This window comes from Pongo abelii, chromosome 6, assembly GCF_028885655.2.
Source record: "Pongo abelii isolate AG06213 chromosome 6, NHGRI_mPonAbe1-v2.0_pri, whole genome shotgun sequence".
NCBI classification, from domain to species: Eukaryota; Metazoa; Chordata; class Mammalia; order Primates; family Hominidae; genus Pongo; species Pongo abelii.
In genome coordinates this window covers 12,940,881-12,960,925 of record NC_071991.2, presented here as the reverse complement: position 1 = coordinate 12,960,925, position 20,045 = coordinate 12,940,881, and the positions used below count along the sequence as shown (strand labels likewise).

Here is a 20,045-nt window from a genome sequence, read left to right as displayed (position 1 = left end):
ACCTCACCTGGCAGTGCACATGCAAGTCTTCACCATCTAGCAGGAACCAGACCCTTAAGCTAGAGGAATTCAGCCCCAAGGGAGGCGTTTCAGGTATCCATCCATCCACCTACCCATTAATTCATCTACTCACTCATCCATCCATCCATCCATCCACCCACCCATCCACCCACTCATCCACCCATCCATCCACCCATCTATCCATCATCCATCCATCCATCCACTTATTCATCCATCCACCCATCATCCATCTATCCATCCACCCATCCACCTACCCACCCATGCATCCACCCCTCTACCCATCCATGCATTCACCCACCCATCCACTCATCTATCCATCCATCCATCCATCCATCCATCCATCCATCCATCCATCCATCCATTCATCCACCCACCCACCCATCCATCCATTCATCCACCCACCCACCCATCCATCCATCTATCCATCCATCCATCCATCCATCCATCCATCCATCCATCCATCCATCCACCCATCCATCCACTCATCTATCCATCCATCCATTCATTAATCCATCCATCCATCCATCAGTTCATCCATCCATCCATCCATCCCTTATCGAACCCTGCTATATACCAGGTGCCCCATCCCAGGCATGCCAAGAAAAACTATATACGGGTGTTGCCTTGGGGAACTCTCACACTAGCCCTGAGAGACAGAGGCAATTATGACACAGGTGATAAGTGTCCAGATGGAGGAGGTCTACCGAGGCCACAGTGGAGAGCAGAAGTCATAGAAAACTTCCTGGAGGAGGTGCCCCTTGTGCTGAGTTAGGCTGACCAAGGGGAGTGGGGCTTGGCAGGGAGGAAACTGGGCAGAGAAGGGTATTTCATGCCCTGGAAGCCACAGAGATGAAGTCAGGGCAGTCAAGGCAGAGGGGTGACTTGGTCAGGTTGGAGCCTTAAAGAAATCACTCTGGCTGCAGTAAGTCGTGTGGCAGAACTGTTGGGAAGGCTGTGGTAGGAAATCTAGGGTGGAGAGGTGGAGGAAGTTAGGATGGAAAAAAGGGGATGGATTTGAGAATTACTCAGGATTCCATTTGCTGAGCTCTGATGTCATACTGGTTGAGGAAAAGGAAGGATTGTCCAGGATAACACTTGGGTTTCAAACTTGAGTGCATGTGTTGGGGGGACAATTCATGGATAAAAACAGTCTGCAGGGGCTGTGGGGCTTGGAGTACCAGGGGTTCTAGTAGATGCCCAAGGCAGGCAGGGCAGGTAGGGAGAGGTCTGGATGTCCAGTAAATTATCAGAACAAGGGAGGGGCTCAAGCCTGTAATCCCAGCACTTTGGGAGGCCGAGGCAGGTGGATCACCTGAGGTCAGGAGTTTGAGACCAGCCTGATCAACATGGAGAAATTCTGTCTCTACTAAAAATACAAAATTAGCCAGGCGTGGTGGCGCATGCCTGTAATCCCAGCTACTCCAGAGGCTAAGGCAGGAGAATCGCTTAAACCCGGGAGGCAGAGGTTGCGGTGAGCCAAGATCGCACCATTGCACTCCAGCCTGGGTGACAGAGCCAGACTCCATCTCAAAAAAAAAAAGAAAAAAAAAATCAGAACAAGAAGACCCTTTAGAGTCTCACCTGTCCCGACACTTTGTGGCTGGGAACTGGAAGCCCAGGGAGATTAGACAGCCTCAACTGCCCCACCCAGCTCAAGACCCAGTGTAGTACCATGGGGAGGGCATGGCCCTAGAGGTAGACACTCCTGGGTTTGAGCCTTGTCCCAACCATATGCTTGCTTGGTGGCCCAGGCAAGGTGTTTAGCCTCTGTGAAGCTTAATTCATTTACTAAAACATGGGCATGTGACTGTGCACCTCCCAGGATGGTGGAGGGAGTAGGCCTCAGGCCTGAGTGAGGGACTCCATGAAACGCCACCAGACCGGCATCCCTTCAGCTGTTCCCCGAAAGCCCTACATAGCTCCTCTGAACTCATCTTATCCTCTTATTGTCCCCATGTCACCAGTAAGGAAACTGAGGTTCAGGCTGGGTATGGTGACTCACGCCTGTGATCTCAGCACTTTGGGCGGCCTAGGCGGTAGATCACCGGGGGTCAGGAGTTCGAGACCAGCCTGGCCAACATGGAGAAACCCGTCTCTACTAAAAATACAAAACTTAGCCAGGTGTGGTGGCAGGTGCCTGTAATCCCAGCTACTCGGGAGGTTGAGGCATTAGAATTGTTTGAACCCAGGAGGCGGAGGTTGCAGTGAGCCAAGATTGTGCCACTGCACTTCAGCCTGGGTGATAGAGCAAGACTCAATCTCCAAAAAGAAAAAAAAGAAAAGAAAACTGAGGTTTAGAGAGTTAAATGACTTGCTCAAGACTCCTAAGCCACGATGGGGCAAAACTCATCCTACATCTTCCTGGGAAGGAACCTATGCCCTTGTCATGGTGCCAGGCAGCATGCTCTGCTGAGTGGCACCAATGCCACCATACCGAGTTCACTTTCTGAGCTGCTCTCCAATCCACCCCTTGCTTTAGACTCTCACGGCCACCAGCTTTGCACAGCCTCCATTATTTCTTTCTTGCATTCTTATCCCAGCCTCCTAAAGGAAGTGGGTGGACATCTGGGGTGTGGTGCAGCGGGGAGAGGGCAGTGGGGTGCCAGGATGAATGGGCACTGTGGTGGGGAGTGCAAGGGGCTGGATTCAGGTGTGCAGACTGGGGGTGTCACTGCTTCCTGGGATATCCTGCTTTCTCGCTACCAAACACACACACACAAAGTCCCAGAATACTGGGCACAGGGGAGCCACTTACCTGGAGGTAACAGGGTGACAGCCTTGGTGCCAAGTGCAGAGCAGAAATGATTTCCTCTGACTCACCCGATCTGGGATGGCAGGAAGAATGGGACGAGAGGAGGGGCGCCTGGGGAGGGAAAGGCACCTCCCCTGCATCTCGCCTGGCTTAGCTGGGAAATTCAGGACTCCAAGGTTCACAAGGACTTCTGAGAGGTTGGCTTTGTGGCAACAGGCAGGCCCTGATGGGGGCCCATGTGCAGGGTGGGTGGCGGTCCCCGTCAGAAGAGCACAGTAAGCCTATTGTCAGACAGACTTCTGTCCACACGGACAGACTTCTGCCCTGGAAAGGGTGTGGTCCCAGATGGAGCTGGGGAGGAAAACAGGTGGCAGCTATGGAGCGCCTTGCCCTTTGATCTCCGGATGGGAGGGTTTTCAACAGCTCAACAGGGACGGGAACAGGAGGCATATATAGCAGCTGAAGCCCAGGGCACTGCCAACCAGCCAGCCTAGTATGGATGGTAAATGGGGATGCTGCAGATCAAAGAGGCCAAGAGGATCTTTTTTTTCTTTTTTTTTTGGGGGGGGGTGCGCGGAGGGAAGGGAGACAGAGTCTTGCTCTGTTGCCCAGGCTGGAGTGCAGTGGTGCAATCTCGGCTCACTGCAACCTCTGCCTCCTGGGTTCAAGCGATTCTCCTTCCTCAGCCTCCTGAGTAGCTGGGATTACAGGCACCCACCATCATGCCCAGCTAATTTTTTGCATATTTACTAGAGATGGGATTTCACCATGTTGGCCAGGGTGGTCTCAAAACTCCTGACCTCAGGTGATCCACCTGCCTCGGCCTCCCAAAGTGCTGGGATTACACGTGTGAGCCACCATGCCCAGCTGAGAGGATCTTTTTGTACGTCTCAGTGTCACAGCTGCCTCTTAGATGTTAAAGGCCTAAGGGGAAGGAAGCAGGTAAAGCTGTCCAGAGACAGATCTGATCACCTTGGATGATAGTGAGAGCCCCACCAAGAGAGGTATGTAAGCACCCTGTGGCAGATCTCCATGTAGGAAATTGAAGTCTCAGATGAGGGAGCTCCATTCGGCCAAGGCATTCTGGGATCCAGTGAAGCACGTGTTTCAGATTTCATATTATAAGAGCTCAGAGTCCACTAGAAAAACCAACACAGAAATAATTAGAACCCGAGTATAGTGGTTCATGCCTGTAATCTCAGCACTTTGGGAGGGTCACTTGAGCCCAGAAGTTCAAGGCCAGCCTGAGCAACATGGTAAGACCATGTCTCTACAAAAAAATGTTTAAAATTAGCCAGGTGCACTCCTGACCCCAAGTGATCCGCCCGCCTTGGCCTCCCAAAGTGCTGAGATTACAAGTGTGAACCAGAGTACGAGACCAGCCTGGCCAACACGGTGAAACCCTGTCTCTAATGAAAATACAAAAATTAGCCGGGGTGTGGTGGTAGACACCTGTAATCCCAGCTACTCAGGAGGCTGAGGCAGGATAATTGCTTGAACCCGGGAGGCAGAGGTTGCAGTGAGCCAGGATCACACCACTGCACTCCAACTTGGATGACAGAAAGAGACTCCATCTCAGAAAAAAAAAAAAAAAATTAACCAGGTGCAGTCACACGCGTCTGTAGTCCCAGCTACTCAGGAGGCTGAGGTGGGAGGATCACTCAAGCCCAGGAGGTCGAGGCTGCAGTGAGCTATGATCACGCCACTGTATTCCAGCCTGGGAGACAGAGTGAGACTCTGTCTCAAAGGAATAACAATAATAATTACAATACAGCATAAGATTTAGGAATCAGATTCATTGAGAACATACACTTTGGAGGCGATTAGTCCTGGATTCCGATCCTGGCTCTACCCCAGCCTTGGCTTTGTCATTGGGAAATGGAGACAAGTCCTTGTCCCTCCTCTGGGTATCACAAAGAGTGACTGAATGACTGTCCCTCAAGGTCCAGGCACAGCTCCCAGCCTACAGTAAATATGGATAAGGACCAGTTAGTAAGGGGTAATCGTTGCTATTGCCAGGTAACTACCAGGTTGAAAGGGCTCTGCGTGGGGGATCTGGGAAGCTTCAGAACAGGACAGGTAGGAGTTCCCAGGTGGAAAAGGAAGCAGGGGGTTCCAGGACAAGGGAAGACCAGGGGCAGGAAAGCCAGGTGAACGGTGGATGTGGCTGAGTTTCTGGAAGGCAAAAGGAAGAGGTGGGCCGGGCATGGTGACTGGGATTTCAGGCGTGAGCCACCACGCCCGGCCTTAACTTCTTCCTTTCTGATTTGGATGCCTTTTATTTCTTTGTCCTGTCTAATTGCTCTGACAAGAGGAAGGGAAGGCGGCCAATAAGAGTCCATGACCAGGCCAGACATGATGGCTCACACCTGTAATCCCAGCACTTTGGGAGGCCGAAGTGGGCAGATCACCGAGGTCAGGAGTTCGAGACCAGCCTGGCCAACATGGTGAAACCCCATCTCTACTAAAAATAAAAAAATTAGCCAGGTGTGGTGGTGTGCACCTGTAATCCCAGCTACTGGGGAGGCTGAGGCAGGAGAATTGCTTGAACCCAGGAGCTGGAGGTTGCAGTGAGCCGAGACAGTGCCACTGCGCTCCAGCCTGGGTGACAAAGCAAGACTCTGTCTCAAAAAATGAAAATAAAAAATAAAAAAAGGAAGAGGTGAGGTTGGGAGGCTGGCGACAGGAGGCAGGAATATCTATCATGTGGTATCTCACATTCCTGCTCCAAATGCAACTAGTTGTATCATTCCTTAAAAATCCTCCAGGGAGGGCACCATCGCTTCCCCCTCAACTCCCTGCCATCCCCACCCCCAAAACACACACACACACACCCCAATCAGGCCTCTCATTTTGTTGATCTTACCTATTTAACACCTCCCAGATCCACCTGTTCCTCTTTGGCCCGTTCCACTGCCTCCTGACTCACCTCTCTCCAATCTGTTCTGTGCACAGCTGCAAAACAAAAGCCCCTCCTCAAATGCACACCAGCCTGGTCACCCCCTGCCTAAAATTTTTCACCAGTGCTCCATCGCCAACACCCAAACTTCATCCATTCGCTCATAACCTTCATATATATATATATATATATATATATTTTTTTTTTTTTACAATTTCTTCCCACCACCCAATCTATTGTACACTTAATGGTTTTGTCAAAATGGACTTCATCCAAAAATAGCCACAAAATCACAGATTTAGGGCCAGGTGCGGTGGCTCACACCTGTAATCCCAGCACTTTGGGAGGCCAAGACGGGTGGATCACCTGAGGTAAGAAGTTCGAGATCAGCCTGGCCAACATGGTGAAACCCCCTCTCTACTAAAAATACAAAAATTAGCCGGGCATGGTGTCAGGTGCCTGTAGTCCCAGCTACTTGGGGGCTGAGGCAGGGGAATCGCTTGAAACAAGGAGGCAGAGTTTGCAGTGAGCCGAGACTGTGCCATGCACTCCAGCCTGGGTGACAGAGGGAGATGTCATCTCAAAAAAATAAATAAATAAAAAATCACAGATTTAGTGCACTAGCTGTGTTTTCCCCCATAACCATTAAAATAAACCCACAAGTATTAAAGGAAACCAGGCCAGGTATGGTGGCTCACAGCTATAATCCCAGCACTTTGGGATGCTGAGGTGGGAGAATCACTTGAGCCCAGGAGTTTGAGACCAGCCTGGGCAACATAGTGAGATCCTACTCTACCAAAAATTAAAAATTTGGTTGGGGCCAGGCACGGTGGCTCACGCCTGTAATCCCGGCACTTTGGGAGGCTGAGGCGGGCGGATCATCTGAGGTCAGGAGTTCAAGACCAGCCTGGCCAACATGGCAAAACCCCGTCTCTACTAAAAATACGAAAAAAATTAGCCGGGTATGGTGGCACATGCCTGTAATCCCAGCTTCTTGGGATATTGAGGCAGGGGAATTGCTTGAACCTGGGAGGCAGAGATTGCAGTGAGTCGAGATTGCGCCATTGCACTCCAGCCTGGGCAACAGAGCAAGACTTCATCCCAAAGAAAAAAAAAATTGGCCAGGCATGGTGGCACGTGCCTGTGGTCCCAGCTACTGGGGAGGCTGAGGCAGGAGGATTGTTTGAACCCAGGAGGTTGAGGCTGCAGTGAGCCATGTTTGCACCACTGTGCTCCAGCCTGGGCAATAGAGCAAGACCTTGTCTCAATTTTTAAAAAATAATTAAAACATAAAGTAAACCAGGTGTGTGTGTGTGTGTGTGTGTGTGTGTGTGCACACATGTGATGTCTGTCACAGAAACTATCCATGCTCCATGTAAATCCTCTTGTCCTTCCCAGTTCAGGGATGCTGGTCTGACCTCAATTGCCACCTCCTGGCTGGCTTGGTCCCCCAGGGCCAGGCTGACTTGCTGGGGAGGTGGACACAAGAATGCCACACGGGAGAGACTGATACCAACACAAAGGATTATTGGCCAACACCTGGGCAGGTCTGGTTGACCAAGGTAAGGTGAAGCCAGGGTTATTTTGGCAAATATTTAACAAACTGGCTCTGTGGGGACAAGTGTGATTGGCAGCGTTTGCCAATTGCCATGGTGTAAATCCTCTCACCATGGCTGAATTGAAGCCACCAACTAGATGTCCCTGAAAGTGGAGTTGGGAAGAGATGCTGACAGTCAGCTCTCCCAGGTCGGTGTGGGCTGGCTATGATGTACCACTGGTGGGGCCCAGGACATCGTCTTAGGGAGCTCCTGCTCTGTAAGTCCTGAAACACATGTGGAGAGAAGAGAATTACATTGAGGCCAGGCGCGGTGGCTCACGCCTGTAATCCCAGCACTGTGGGAGGCCAAGGAGGGTGGATCACCTGAGGTCAGGAGTTTGAAATCAGCCTGGCAAACATGGAGAAACCCAGTCTCTACTAAAAATACAAAAATTAGCCGGGCAGGCTGGCAGGCGCCTGTAATCCCAGCTACTCGGGGGCTGAGGCAGGAGAATCGCTGGAACCCAGGAGGCGGAGGTTGCGGTGAGCCAAGATCACACCACTGCACTCCAGCCTGGGCAACAGAGCGAGACACCGTCTCAAAAAAAAAAAAAGAATGGCGTTGAGAAGGAGGTCGGAAGATATTGACTAACCAGAGGCTCACTGAAAACACTTGTATGCAGGAGAAAAGAAGAGCTACAAGCATACACACAAGATTCTTTCTGAGGGTCCACAGCTGGGGAGGCCCAGAAGGCAGGGAATTCCAGGACAGAAGGGGGCTGGAAGCCCTAACTGCCCAGTTTTCCTGTCACTCCCTGAGACTAGGTGTCATGCTTCTGCTTGTAGGTAGAAATAGCTCCTGATTGGAGGCCAAGAAAGGACCAGATTCTGCTAATCCACAAAATCTGGTGGTCAAGAACTTCACTAAAAGAAGAAGTGAAAGGATTTCCTTCCTGAAGGACCCACACAGCTGGATTGCTTCCCTAAGACCAAAAAACCCTGGAGCGCTGCTTGCAGAGACCCAGCCCCCTCACTGCACTGCCGCAGGACACTGACGGCCTGAGGCTGGAGATGGACACACTCTGCCCACTTATTTGACCCCAACACTCACGGGGTTGGTTGGAACAGCCAGGAAACGTGTGCATTCGGGGTCCCAAGAGACAGCGTGTGGGCCGGGCATAGTGGCTCTCGCCTGTAATCCCAGCACTTTGGGAGGCCGAGGTGGGTGGATCACTTGAGGTCGGGAGTTCAAGACCAGCCTGACCAACATGATGAAACCTCATCTCTACTAAAAATACAAAAATTAGTTGGGCGTGGTGGGGTGCCTGTAGTCCCGCTACTTGGGAAGCTGAGGCAGGAGAATCACTTGAACCCGGGAGGTGGAGGTTTCAGTGAGCTGAGATCGTGCCACTGCACTCTAGCCTGGGCGACAGAGTGAGACTCTGTCTCAAAAAAAAAAAAAAAGAGAAAGAGACAGTGTGTGGCAGGAAAGCCCTGTGTGGTGGAGAGCTACCGGCCTCTGGAGCCAGGGCCCTGACTCTACCCTTTAGGAGGATATGAATTTGGACAGCACTTTCTTCCTCCACACACTGGCACTAATGGTGCTTGCTTGCAATACCTTATTTTACTGTTGGGAGGCTTGAATGAGACAGAGTCACAGGAGCACTTTGGTTTTTGAGACAGGATTTCACTCTGTCGTGTAATAGCAGCTCACTGGCAGCCTCAATCTCTCCGGGCTCAATTGATCCTTCTACCTCAACCTCCTGAGTAGCTGGGACTGTAGGCACATGCCACCATGCCCAGCTCATTTTTGCTTTTTTTTTTTTTTTTTTTGTAGAGATGAGGTTTTGCCGTGTTGCCCAGGTAGATCTTGAACCCCTGGGCTCAAGCCATCTGCCTGCCTTGGCCTCCCAAGATGCTGGGATTATAGGCGTGAACCACCACACCCGGCCGACACAGGAGCACTTTGCAAACTGTAAAGCATTGTAGAACAATGAACAGTGAAATGACGGTGATGCCCCAGCCACCCAACCCCCCCTGGGAATCAGCTTCTGTTCATTAGCTCAGCAGCTCAGGCCACAAAGGAAGTCTTTGGACAAGCTGGATAGTTAGTCACCCAGTGGGTTTGGAAGCTTAGGGAAGGTAGAATCCCCAGGGAGCCCCAAGGGGAGGCAGGACACACCAAGACAGACAAAGGCACTGAGAGGGGAGATAGGAAGATTCTCAACACCAACCCTGCCGCTGCATCCGGGAAGCACCTCTGCCCTCACAAGGCTTTTAACCTCGCCAGGAAGGCAAGGTGCACACGACAGCCCGCTTTGCTCATCCTCTTCTCCAGAATGTCTGAGAAATGCCTAGTGATTCCCGCCTCCCCTGCCCTCGTCTCTCTCCCTGCTTTCTGCCACTATGGACCACAGCCCTAAAGAATGACTCCTCCCAAGGAATGGTCTTCTTAGGAACACAGTCCCCCAGAATATGCCAACTCCAATCGGAGGACATCTATGCGACATGAGAAGTTCTGACTATTTTGCAATTATTTCTTTTCTTTTTTTTTTGCGGGGGGTGGAGACAGGGTCTTTCTCCGTTGCCCAGGCTGGAGTGGAGTGGCGTGACGTGATCTCGGCTCACTGTAACCTCCCCATCCCAGCCTCCCAGGTCCAAGCGATTCTCATGCCTCAGCCTCCCGAGTAGCTGGGACCACAGGTACACACCACCACACCCAACTAATTTTTGTAGTTTTAGTAGAGACGGGGTTTCGCCATGTTGGCCAGTCTGGTCTCGAACTCCTGACCTCAAGTGATCCGCTTGCCTCAGCCTCCCAAAGTGCTGGGATTACAGGCGTGAGCCACTGCACACAGCCATATTTTGCAGTTCTTGAGATACATGGGGAGATGCTGGACTGAGAGTTGATAGATGTGGATTCCTAGATTCTTTTTTCTTTCTCTCTCTTTTTTTTTTTTTTTTTTGATACAAGGTCTTCCTCCATCGCCCAGGCTCGAGTGTAGTGGTGCTGTCTTGGCTCACTGCAGCCTCATTCTCCTGGGCTCAAGCGATCCTCCCACCTCAGCCTCCTGAGTACGTGGGAATACAGACACCCACCACCATACCTGGCTAATTGTTTGTATTTTTAGTAGAGATCAGGTTTCACCATGTTGCCTAGGCTTGTCTTGAACTCCTGAGCTCAAGCAATCTACCCACCTCAGCCTCACAAAGTGCTGCGATTACGGGACGGAGCCACCGCGCCCAGCTGATAGACCCAGATTTTGATTCCAGTTCTGCTGCTTACTAGCTGAGAGGGGAGGTGGCTAATTCTCTTGAGGCCTTGGTTTGTCCATCTGTAAGATGGGCATAGTGATCTCCACCCTGTGTTCTGGCTGGACAGCATTGTCATGTCAAGAACTTCGCTGAGGACTGGGAGTGGTGGCTCATGCCTACAATCCCAACACTTTGGGAAGCTGAGGAAGGAGGATCACTTCAGCCTAGAAGTTTGAGGCCAGTCTGGGCAACATAGTCAGACTCCATCTCTACAAAAAATTTAAAAAATTAGCTGGGTGTGGTGGTGTGTGCCTGTAATCCCAGCTACTTGGGAGGCTGAGGTGGGAGGATGGCTTGAGCTGGGGAGGTCAAGGCTGCAGTAAGCTATGATTGTGTCACTCTACTCCAGCCTGGGTGACAGAGTGAGACCCTGTCTCAAAAAAAAGAAGACCCAGATCTTCAGGAAAGAAGAAAGGATATGACAAACAATAAATGTGAGTAAATATGAAAGGCAATCTTTTTACGCTTAATTTATTTAAAATATATGTGACAATTTAAGTCAAAAGTAAAAATGTTTGCCAGGTGCAGTGGCTCACGTCTGTAATCCCAGCACTTTGGGAGGCCAAGACGGGCCGAGATCAGGTGATCGAGACCATCCTGGATAACACGGTGAAACCCCGTCTCTACTAAAAATACAAAAAAAATTAGCCAGGCGTGGTGGCGGGCGCCTGTAGTCCCAGCTACTCGGGAGGCTGAGACGGGAGAACGGCGTGAACCCGGGAGGCGGAGCTTGCAGTGAGCTGAGATTGCGCCACTGCACTCCAGCCTGGGCGACAGAGCAAGACTCCATCTCAAAACAAAACAAAACAAACAAACAAACAAAAACTACAAAACATTGTTGAAAGACATTAAGGAACCTAAATAAAGTTTTTAAAATCTCACATTCAGATGTTTCAGCTGTGGACCTCTCAAGAACTGCAAAATATGTCTGTGTGCAGTGGCTCACGCCTGTAATCCCAGCACTTTGGGAGGCCGAGGCGAGCAGATCACCTGAGGTCAGGAGTTCGAGACCAGACTGGCCAACATGGCGAAAAAATGCCTCTACTAAAAATACAAAAATTAGTCGGGTGTGGTGGTGTGTGCCTGTAGTCCCAGCTACTCGGGAGGCTGAGGCATGAGAATCGCTTGGACCTGGGAGGCTGGGAGAGGGAGGTTGCAGGGAGCTGAGATCACGCCACTCCACTCCAGCCTGGGCAACGGAGAAAGACCCTGTCTCCAACAACAACAAACAAAAAAGAATTGCAAAGTAGTCAGAACCTCTCATGTCGCATAGATGTCCTCCGATTGGAGTTGGCATATTCTGAGGGACTGTGTTCCTAAGAAGACCATTCCTTGGGAGGAGTCATTCTTTAGGGCTGTGGTCCATAGTGGCAGAAAGCAGGGAGAGAGACGAGGGCAGGGGAGGCGGGAATCACTAGGCATTTCTCAGACATTCTGGAGAAGAGGATGAGCAAAGCGGGCTGTCGTGTGCACCTTGCCTTCCTGGCGAGGTTAAAAGCCTTGTGAGGGCAGAGGTGCTTCCCGGATGCAGCGGCAGGGTTGGTGTTGAGAATCTTCCTATCTCCCCTCTCAGTGCCTTTGTCTGTCTTGGTGTGTCCTGCCTCCCCTTGGGGCTCCCTGGGGATTCTACCTTCCCTAAGCTTCCAAACTCACTGGGTGACTAACTATCCAGCTTGTCCAAAGACTTCCTTTGTGGCCTGAGCTGCTGAGCTAATGAACAGAAGCTGATTCCCAGGGGGGTTGGGTGGCTGGGGCATCACCGTCATTCACTGTTCATTGTTCTGCAATGTTTGCAAAGTGCTCCTGTGTCGGCCGGGTGTGGTGGTTCACGCCTATAATCCCAGCATCTTGGGAGGCCAAGGCAGGCAGATGGCTTGAGCCCAGGGGTTCAAGATCCACCTGGGCAACACGGCAAAACCTCATCTCTACAAAAAAAAAGCAAAAATGAGCTGGGCGTGGTGGCATGTGCCTACAGTCCCAGCTACTCAGGAGGTTGAGGTGGAAGGATCAATTGAGCCCGGAGAGATTGAGGCTGCCAGTGAGCTGCTATTACACGACAGAGTGAAATCCTGTCTCAAAAACCAAAGTGCTCCTGTGACTCTGTCTCATTCAAGCCTCCCAACAGTAAAATAAGGTATTGCAAGCAAGCACCATTAGTGCCAGCGCGTGGAGGAAGAAAGTGCTGTCCAAATTCATATCCTCCTAAAGGGTAGAGTCAGGGCCCTGGCTCCAGAGGCCGGTAGCTCTCCACCACACAGGGCTTTCCTGCCATTCACTGTCTCTTTCTCTCTCTCTCTTATTTTTTTTTTTTTTTTGAGACAGTGTCTCACTCTGTTGCCCAGGCTAGAGTGCAGTGGCACGATCTCAGCTCACCGAAACCTCCACCTCCCAGGTTCAAGTGATTCTCCTGCCTCAGCTTCCCAAGTAGCGGGACTACAGGCACCCCACCACGCCCGACTAATTTTTGTATTTTTAGTAGAGATGGAGTTTCATCATGTTGGTCAGGCTGGTCTTGAACTCCCAACCTCAAGTGATCCACCCACCTCAGCCTCCCAAAGTGCTGGGATTACAGGCGAGAGCCACTATGCCTGGCCCACACGCTGTCTCTTGGGACCCCGAATGCACACGTTTCCTGGCTATTCCAACCAACCCCGTGAGTGTTGGGGTCAAATAAGTGGGCAGAGTGTGTCCATCTCCAGCCTCAGGCCGTCAGTGTCCTGCGGCAGTGGGGTGAGGGGGCTGGGTCTCTGCAAGCAGGGCTCCAGGGTTTTTTGGTCTTAGGGAAGCAATCCAACTGTGTGGGTCCTTCAGGAAGGAAATCCTTTCACTTCTTCTTTTAGTGAAGTTCTTGACCACCAGATTTTGCGGATTAGCAGAATCTGGTCCTTTCTTGGCCTCCAATCAGGGTTTTTTGTTTGTTTGTTTGTTTGTTTTTTGCTTTTATTTTCAGACAGAGTTTTGCTCTTTGTTGTCCTGGCTGGTGCACAATGGCACGATCTCGGCTCACCACAACCTCTGCCTCACGTGTTCAAGCGATTCTCCTGCCTCCACCTCCCATGTAGCTGGGATTACAGGCACCTGCCGCCACGCTCCGTTAATTTTTGTATTTTTAGTAGAGACATGGTTTCCCCATGTTGGCCAGGCTGGTCTCGAACTCCTGACCTCAGGCGATCCACCCGCCTCGGCCTCTCAAAGTGCTGGGATTACAGGCCTGAGCCACCATGCCCGGCTAATTTTGTATTTTTAGTAGAGACGGGGTTTCCCCATGTTGGTCAGGCTGGTCTCGAACTCTCGACCTCAGGTGATATGCCTGCCTCGGCCTCCTAAAGTGCTGGGATTACAGGCCTGACCCACTGCGCCCGGCTCAGGAGTTATTTCTACAAGCAGAAGGATGACCCCTAGTCTCAGGGCATGACAGGAAAAGCGGGTGGTTAGGGCTTCCTGCCGCCTTCTGTCCTGGAACTCCCTGTCTTCTGGGCCTCCCCAGCTGTGGACCAGCGGTGGTGCCGGCGTGGAGACGGATGGGAAACTGCTGCTGTCCAGTCCAGATTTTGGAGTGTCAGACACCGATATTTGGGAACTCTTTGCAGAATTTGGAACGCTCTGGCCGCAGCTTATGATCAGCAGACATGCACTTTGAGCGGAAGGCACACGCCCTGAAGACCATGAAGCAGTACTGCGGCGCCCCTCTGGCTGGCCGCCCCGTGAACATTCAGCTTGTCACATCAGATTGATACACAGCAGACACCTGCACAGAGCTTAAACAGAGGTGGCATGACTAGAAACCGTGGCGCTGGAGGTTTTGGTGGTAACAGAGGCACCCGGGGAGGCACCCGTGGAGGCAACCGGGAAAAAGGCAGAGGCGCCAGCAGGAATTCAAAGCAGCAGGTTTTCGGCAGCGGAGCTGGACACCTATAATGCCAGAATGGACACCAGTTAAGCAGACCAGCAAATCCGCGTGAGCAACAGGACCCAGGCGACTTCTCTCGCTCCATGGTGGGGAGGCTGTGGCTGGAGCTGTGCGGCCAATGATGGATTTGTTTCTTTTATGTTTTAAAGTAGGATTTAAAAACTCATGTAAAGATGTTTTTTCTTTCTTTCTTTGTTTTTAAATTCTGAAACAGAAAAAAAAAAAATCCCACTTTCACGTGTTGAAAGTTTGAAATACCGGCCGGGCGCGGTGGCTCACGCCTGTAATCCCAGCACTTTGGGAGGTCGAGGCGGGCAGATCACAAGGTCAGGAGATCGAGACCATCCTGGCTAACACTGTGAAACCCCGTCTCTACTAAAAGTACAAAAAATTAGCCGGGCACAGTGGCGCGCACCTGTAGTCCCAGCTACTCTCGGGAGGCTGAGGCAGGAGAATGGCATGAACCCGGGAGGCAGAGCTTGCAGTGAGCCAAGATGGCGCCACTGCACTCCAGCCTGGGCAACAGACCAAGACTCCATCCCAAAAGAAAAAAGACTGAAATACTGTTAAGATGACAATAGTCCCCAGATGACCTACAGATTTAACACAACCCCTAGCAAAATCTCAACTGGTTTCTTTGCAGAAACCAGTTCTTTGACAAGCTGACTCTAAAACTCATATGGAAATTCAAAGGACCCAGATTTCAAAACTTAATACAAAAATACAATAATCAAGACAGCTTGATCCTGGCATACGGATGGACATATAGATCAATGGAATAGAATCGACAGTCTAGAAATAAACCCTCACATTTACAGTCAATTGATTTTTGACAGGAGTGCCAAGGCCATTCAATGGAGAAAGAAGTATATTCAACAGATGTCTAGAACAATTGAATATCTGCCCGCAAAAGAAAGAAGTGCAACTGCTACCACATACCATATACAAAAATTAACTTGGCTGGGCGCGCTGGCTCATGTCTGTAATCCTAGCACTTTGGAAGGCCGAGGTGGGAGGAGTGCTTGAGGCTAAGGGTTCAAGACCAACCTGGCCAACATGGAGAGACTTCATCTATTTAAAAAAAAATTAACCCGGCTGGGCGCAGTGGCTCACGCCTGTAATCCCAGCACTTTGGGAGGCCGAGGGGGAGCGGATCACAAGGTCAGGAGATCGAGACCATCCTGGCTCACACGGTGAAACCCCATCTCTACTAAAAATACAAAAAATTAGCCGGGCATGGTGGCAGGCGCCTGTATTCCCAGTTACTGGGGAGGCTAAGGCAGGCGAATGATGTGAACCCGGGAGGCAGAGCTTGCAGTGAGCCAAGATAGTGCCACTGCAGTCCAGCCTGGGCCACAGAGCGAGACTCCATCTCAAAAAAAAAAAAAAAAAAAAAAAAAAAAAATTAACTCAACACGGATCAAATACCTAAACGTAAGAGCCAAAACTATAAAACATAGGGAAGAAATATAGGCATAAATTTGTTTCTCTGTTACCCAGGCTGGAGTGCCATGGCATGACTGTAGTTCACTACAGCCCCCAACACCTGAGCTCAAGTGGTCCTTCCACCTCAACCTCAGAAGTAGCTGAGAAGAACTACAGGCGTGCACCACCATGCCTGGCTAATTTTGTTTAATTTTTAATAGGAATGAGGTCTCACTATGTTGCCCAGACTTGTCTCAAACTCCTGGCCTCAAGTGATCTTTCTGCCTTGTGACACTTGAAATTTATTTCAAAAGGATAAGGAGGCTATAAGAAAAATTAAAAAAAAAAATTGGGGTCAGGAAGGGTGGCTGCACATGTAGTCTCAGCTACTGCGGAGGCTGAAGTGGGAGAATCGCTTGAGCCCAGGAAGTCGAGGCTGCAGTGAGCCATGATCTCACCACTTCACTCTAGCCTGGGCAACAGAGCAAGACCCTATCTCAAAAAAAAAAAAAAAAATCATAAGACTTTTGCTTAAGAATTGCTGGGCAGGCACAGTGGCTCACGCCTGTAATTCCAGCACTTTGGGAGGCCAAGGTGGGCAGATCACCTGAGGTCAGGAGTTCGAGACTAGCCTGGCCAACGTGATGAAACCCCGTCTCTACTAAAAAAAAAAAAAATTAGCTGGGCATGGTGGCATGTGCCTGTAATCCCAGCTACTGGGGAGGCTGAGGCATGAGAATCGCTTGAACTGGGGAGGCGGAGGTTGTAGTGAGCTGAGATCGTGCCATTGCACTCCAGCCTGGGCAACAAGAGCAAAACTCTGTCTCAAAAAAAAAAAAACAAAAACAAAAAAAAAACAAAGAATTGCTTAAGATATTTTTCAGATCCTGAATTCCAGCGAAACAGCTGATGCCAACCAGTTTGAAGACCTCTGCAGGGGAAGAGAATGAGCATGAGAACCCAGCTTCTTCATCTCCCTGTCCCATGACTTCACCCTGCACGCTTCTACTCATCAACCACCTCCACACTTCAGCCCACTCCAAAACTCTGAAAAACCCTAACTCCAAATTCCTGGGGGAGATGAATTTGAGGTTTCCTCCATCTCCTTGTTTGGTGGCCTTATGAAGAAACCTCCTTCTCTACTGCAACCTGGTGTATCTGTGTATTGACTTGCCATGAATATCAGACAAAGGACCTATCTGTAGGTACTCTACATTGTTGGTGGCGATGTAAAATGGTCCAGTACCGTGGAAAAGCAGTTCCTCCAAATGTTAAACATAGAATCACTAGGCTGGGCGTGGTGGCTCATGCCTGTAATCCTAGCACTTTGAGAGGCTGAGGTGGGTGGATCACTTGAGGTCAGGCGTTCAAGACCAGCCTGGCCAATATGGTGAAACCCTGTGTCTACCAAAAATACAAAAAAAAAAAAAAAAAGTAGCTGAGCATGGTGGTGCGTGCCTGCAATCCCGGTTACTGGGGAGGCTGAGACAGGAGAATTGCTTGAACCTGGGAGGCAGAGGTTGCAGTGAGCTGAAATCGTGCCACTGCACTCCAGCCTGGGTGACAGAGCGAGACTCTGTCTCAACAAACAAACAAACCCAGAATCACTAGATGACCCAGTATATTAAGCATGTATCTTTATTTTCTGTATTTTGATTCTTTTTGTTTTGTTTTGTTTTCAAGACAGAGTCTTGCTGTGTCGCCCAGGCTGGAGTGCAGTGCTCCCTGCAACCTCTGCCTTCTGAGTTCAAGCTATCCTCATGCCTCAGCCTCTCTTGTAGCTGGGACTACAGGCACACACCATCATACTCAGCTAATTTTTGTATTTTTAGTAGAGTGGGGTTTCACCATGTTGGCCAGGCTCCTTGACCTCCTTGAACTTGAACTCCTGACCTCAGGTGATCTGCCTGCCTCGGCCTCCCAAAGTGCTGGGATTATAGGCATGAGCCACCATGCCTGGCCTGTATTTTGATTCTATTTTTTGACATCTGGGGCCTTGCTGGTGCTAGAGGAGGAAACTGACCCTCCCAGGGTTAGCTAATACTGAGAGATACCAAACAACTCATAGTTAGGAGATTTTCAGGGTTTTGGAGTAGGCTGAAGTGTGGAGGTGGTTGATGGCTGGGGGTATACCTTTTTGTTTTGTTCTGATTTTTTATGTTTTAGACACAGAGTAGCCAGGCACGGTGGCTCATGCCTGTAATCCCAGCACTTTGGGAGGCTGAGGTGGGTGGATCACGAGGTCAGGAGATCGAGACCATCCTGGCTAACATGGTGAAACCCTGTCTCTACTAAAAATACAAAAACATTAGCAGGGCGTGGTGGCGGGTGCCTGTAGTCCCAGCTACTCGGGAGGCTGAGGCAGGAGAATGGCATGAACCCGGGAAGTGGAGCTTGCAGTGAGCCGAGATCGTGCCACTGCACTCCAGCCTGGGCAACAGAACAAGACTCCATCTCAAAAAAAAAAAAAAAAATAGACAGAGTCTCACTCTGTTGTCCAGGCTGCAGTGTGATGGTGCAATCAGAGCTCACTACAGCTTTGAACTCCCAGGCTCAAGTGATCCTTCTGCTTCAGTCTCCCAAGTAGCTGGGACTACAGGCCTGTAACACCATACCTGGCTATTTCAAACAGTTTTTATAGAGGCAGGGTCTTGCTATGTTGCCCAGGCTGGTCTCAAACTCCTGGCCTCAGGCGATCTTCCTGCCTCAGCTTCCTGAATACCTGGGACTACAGGTGCATGCACCACCTCACTCACCTGTGATTGATTTTTAACAGTGATGGGGTCTTGCTATGTTGCCCAGACTGGTTTGAAACTCCTGAGCTCAAGCAATCCTCTTGCCTTGGCCTCCCAGAGTGTTGGGATTAAAGGTGTGAGCCACTGCCTCCGGCTTGTCTATTTGTTTTTAACAATCCTTTAAAAATACAAAAACAATCTTAACACTGTGGGCTGTACACTGTGGCCTAGGAGTGGATTTGGCCTACAGGCTAGAGTTTTCCAATCCCTGATCCAGACGCTTCCAGCTGAGTCTTGGAAGGGGCTGCAGTCAGAGGCCACAGGCACCACCTGCCCACAGGATCTCTTCCAATATGATTCCTCCCCAACTCCCAGCCTCGGTCACTGCAATAGGAGTCAATTTCTAGTGAAACTGTATTAGTCAAGGCTCTCAAACAGAATGAATAGGATATACATACAGAGAGAGAAAAATAATCCTTTCATTATTTTAAAAGACTGGCTTAGGCTGGGCGTGGTGGCTCATGCTTGTAATCCCAGCACTTTGGGAGCCGAGGCAGGCAGATCACCTGAGGTCAGGAGTTCAAGACCAGCCTGGTCAACATGGAGAAACCCCGTCTCTACTAAAAACACAAAAAATTAGCTGGGTATAGTGGTGCATGCCTGTAATCCCAGCTACTCGGGAGGCTGAGGCAGAAGAATCGCTTGAACCCGGGAGATGGAGGTTGCAGTGAGCCTAGGTCATGCCATTGCACTCCAGCCTGGGCAACAAGAGCGAAATTCCATCTCAAAAAATAAATAAATAAATAAGAATTGGCTTAGGACAGGCGTGGTGGCTCACGCCTGTAATCCCAGCACTTTGGGAGGCCAAGGCAGGCGGATTGCCTGAGGTCAGGAGTTGAAGACCAGGCTGCCCAACATGGTGAAACCCCATCTCTACTAAAAATACAAAAATTAGCCAGGCATGGTGGTGGGTGCCTGTAATCCCAGCTACTCGGGAGGCTGAGTCAGAAGAATCACTTGAACCTGAGAGGCGGAGGTTTCAGTGAGCTGAGATCATGCCATTGCACTCCAGCCTGGGCGACAAAAGTGAGACTCTGTCTCAAGAGAGAAAGAAAACTGGCTTCTGTAATTGCAGAGGCTGGCAAGTTCAAAATGTGTAGGGCAGGCTGGCAGGCTGGAGATCCAGGGAAGAGGTGGTGTTGCAGCCTCGTGTCTAAATTCTTCAGGCAGGCCAAGCAGGCTGGAAACCCAGCCAGGGTTTCTATGCTGCAGTGGAATCGAGGCCCAATTCCTTCTTCTTCAGGAAACCTCACTCTTTAACCTTAAAGCCTTCAAGTGATTGGATGAGACCTACCTGCTTTGTGGAGGGTCATCGTCATTATTCAAATTCTGCTGATTTAAATGTTCATCACAGCCAGGCACAGTGGCTCACATTTGTAATCCCAGCACTT

At 50.4% G+C, this 20,045-nt stretch overlaps 1 pseudogene; it reads left to right on the top strand.

Annotated features, from left to right (window-relative positions):
- Window positions 1–13,108: 13,108 nt before the first annotated feature.
- On the top strand, window positions 13,109–14,464 carry LOC100453937 (THO complex subunit 4-like; annotated as a pseudogene).
- Window positions 14,465–20,045: the final 5,581 nt, after the last annotated feature.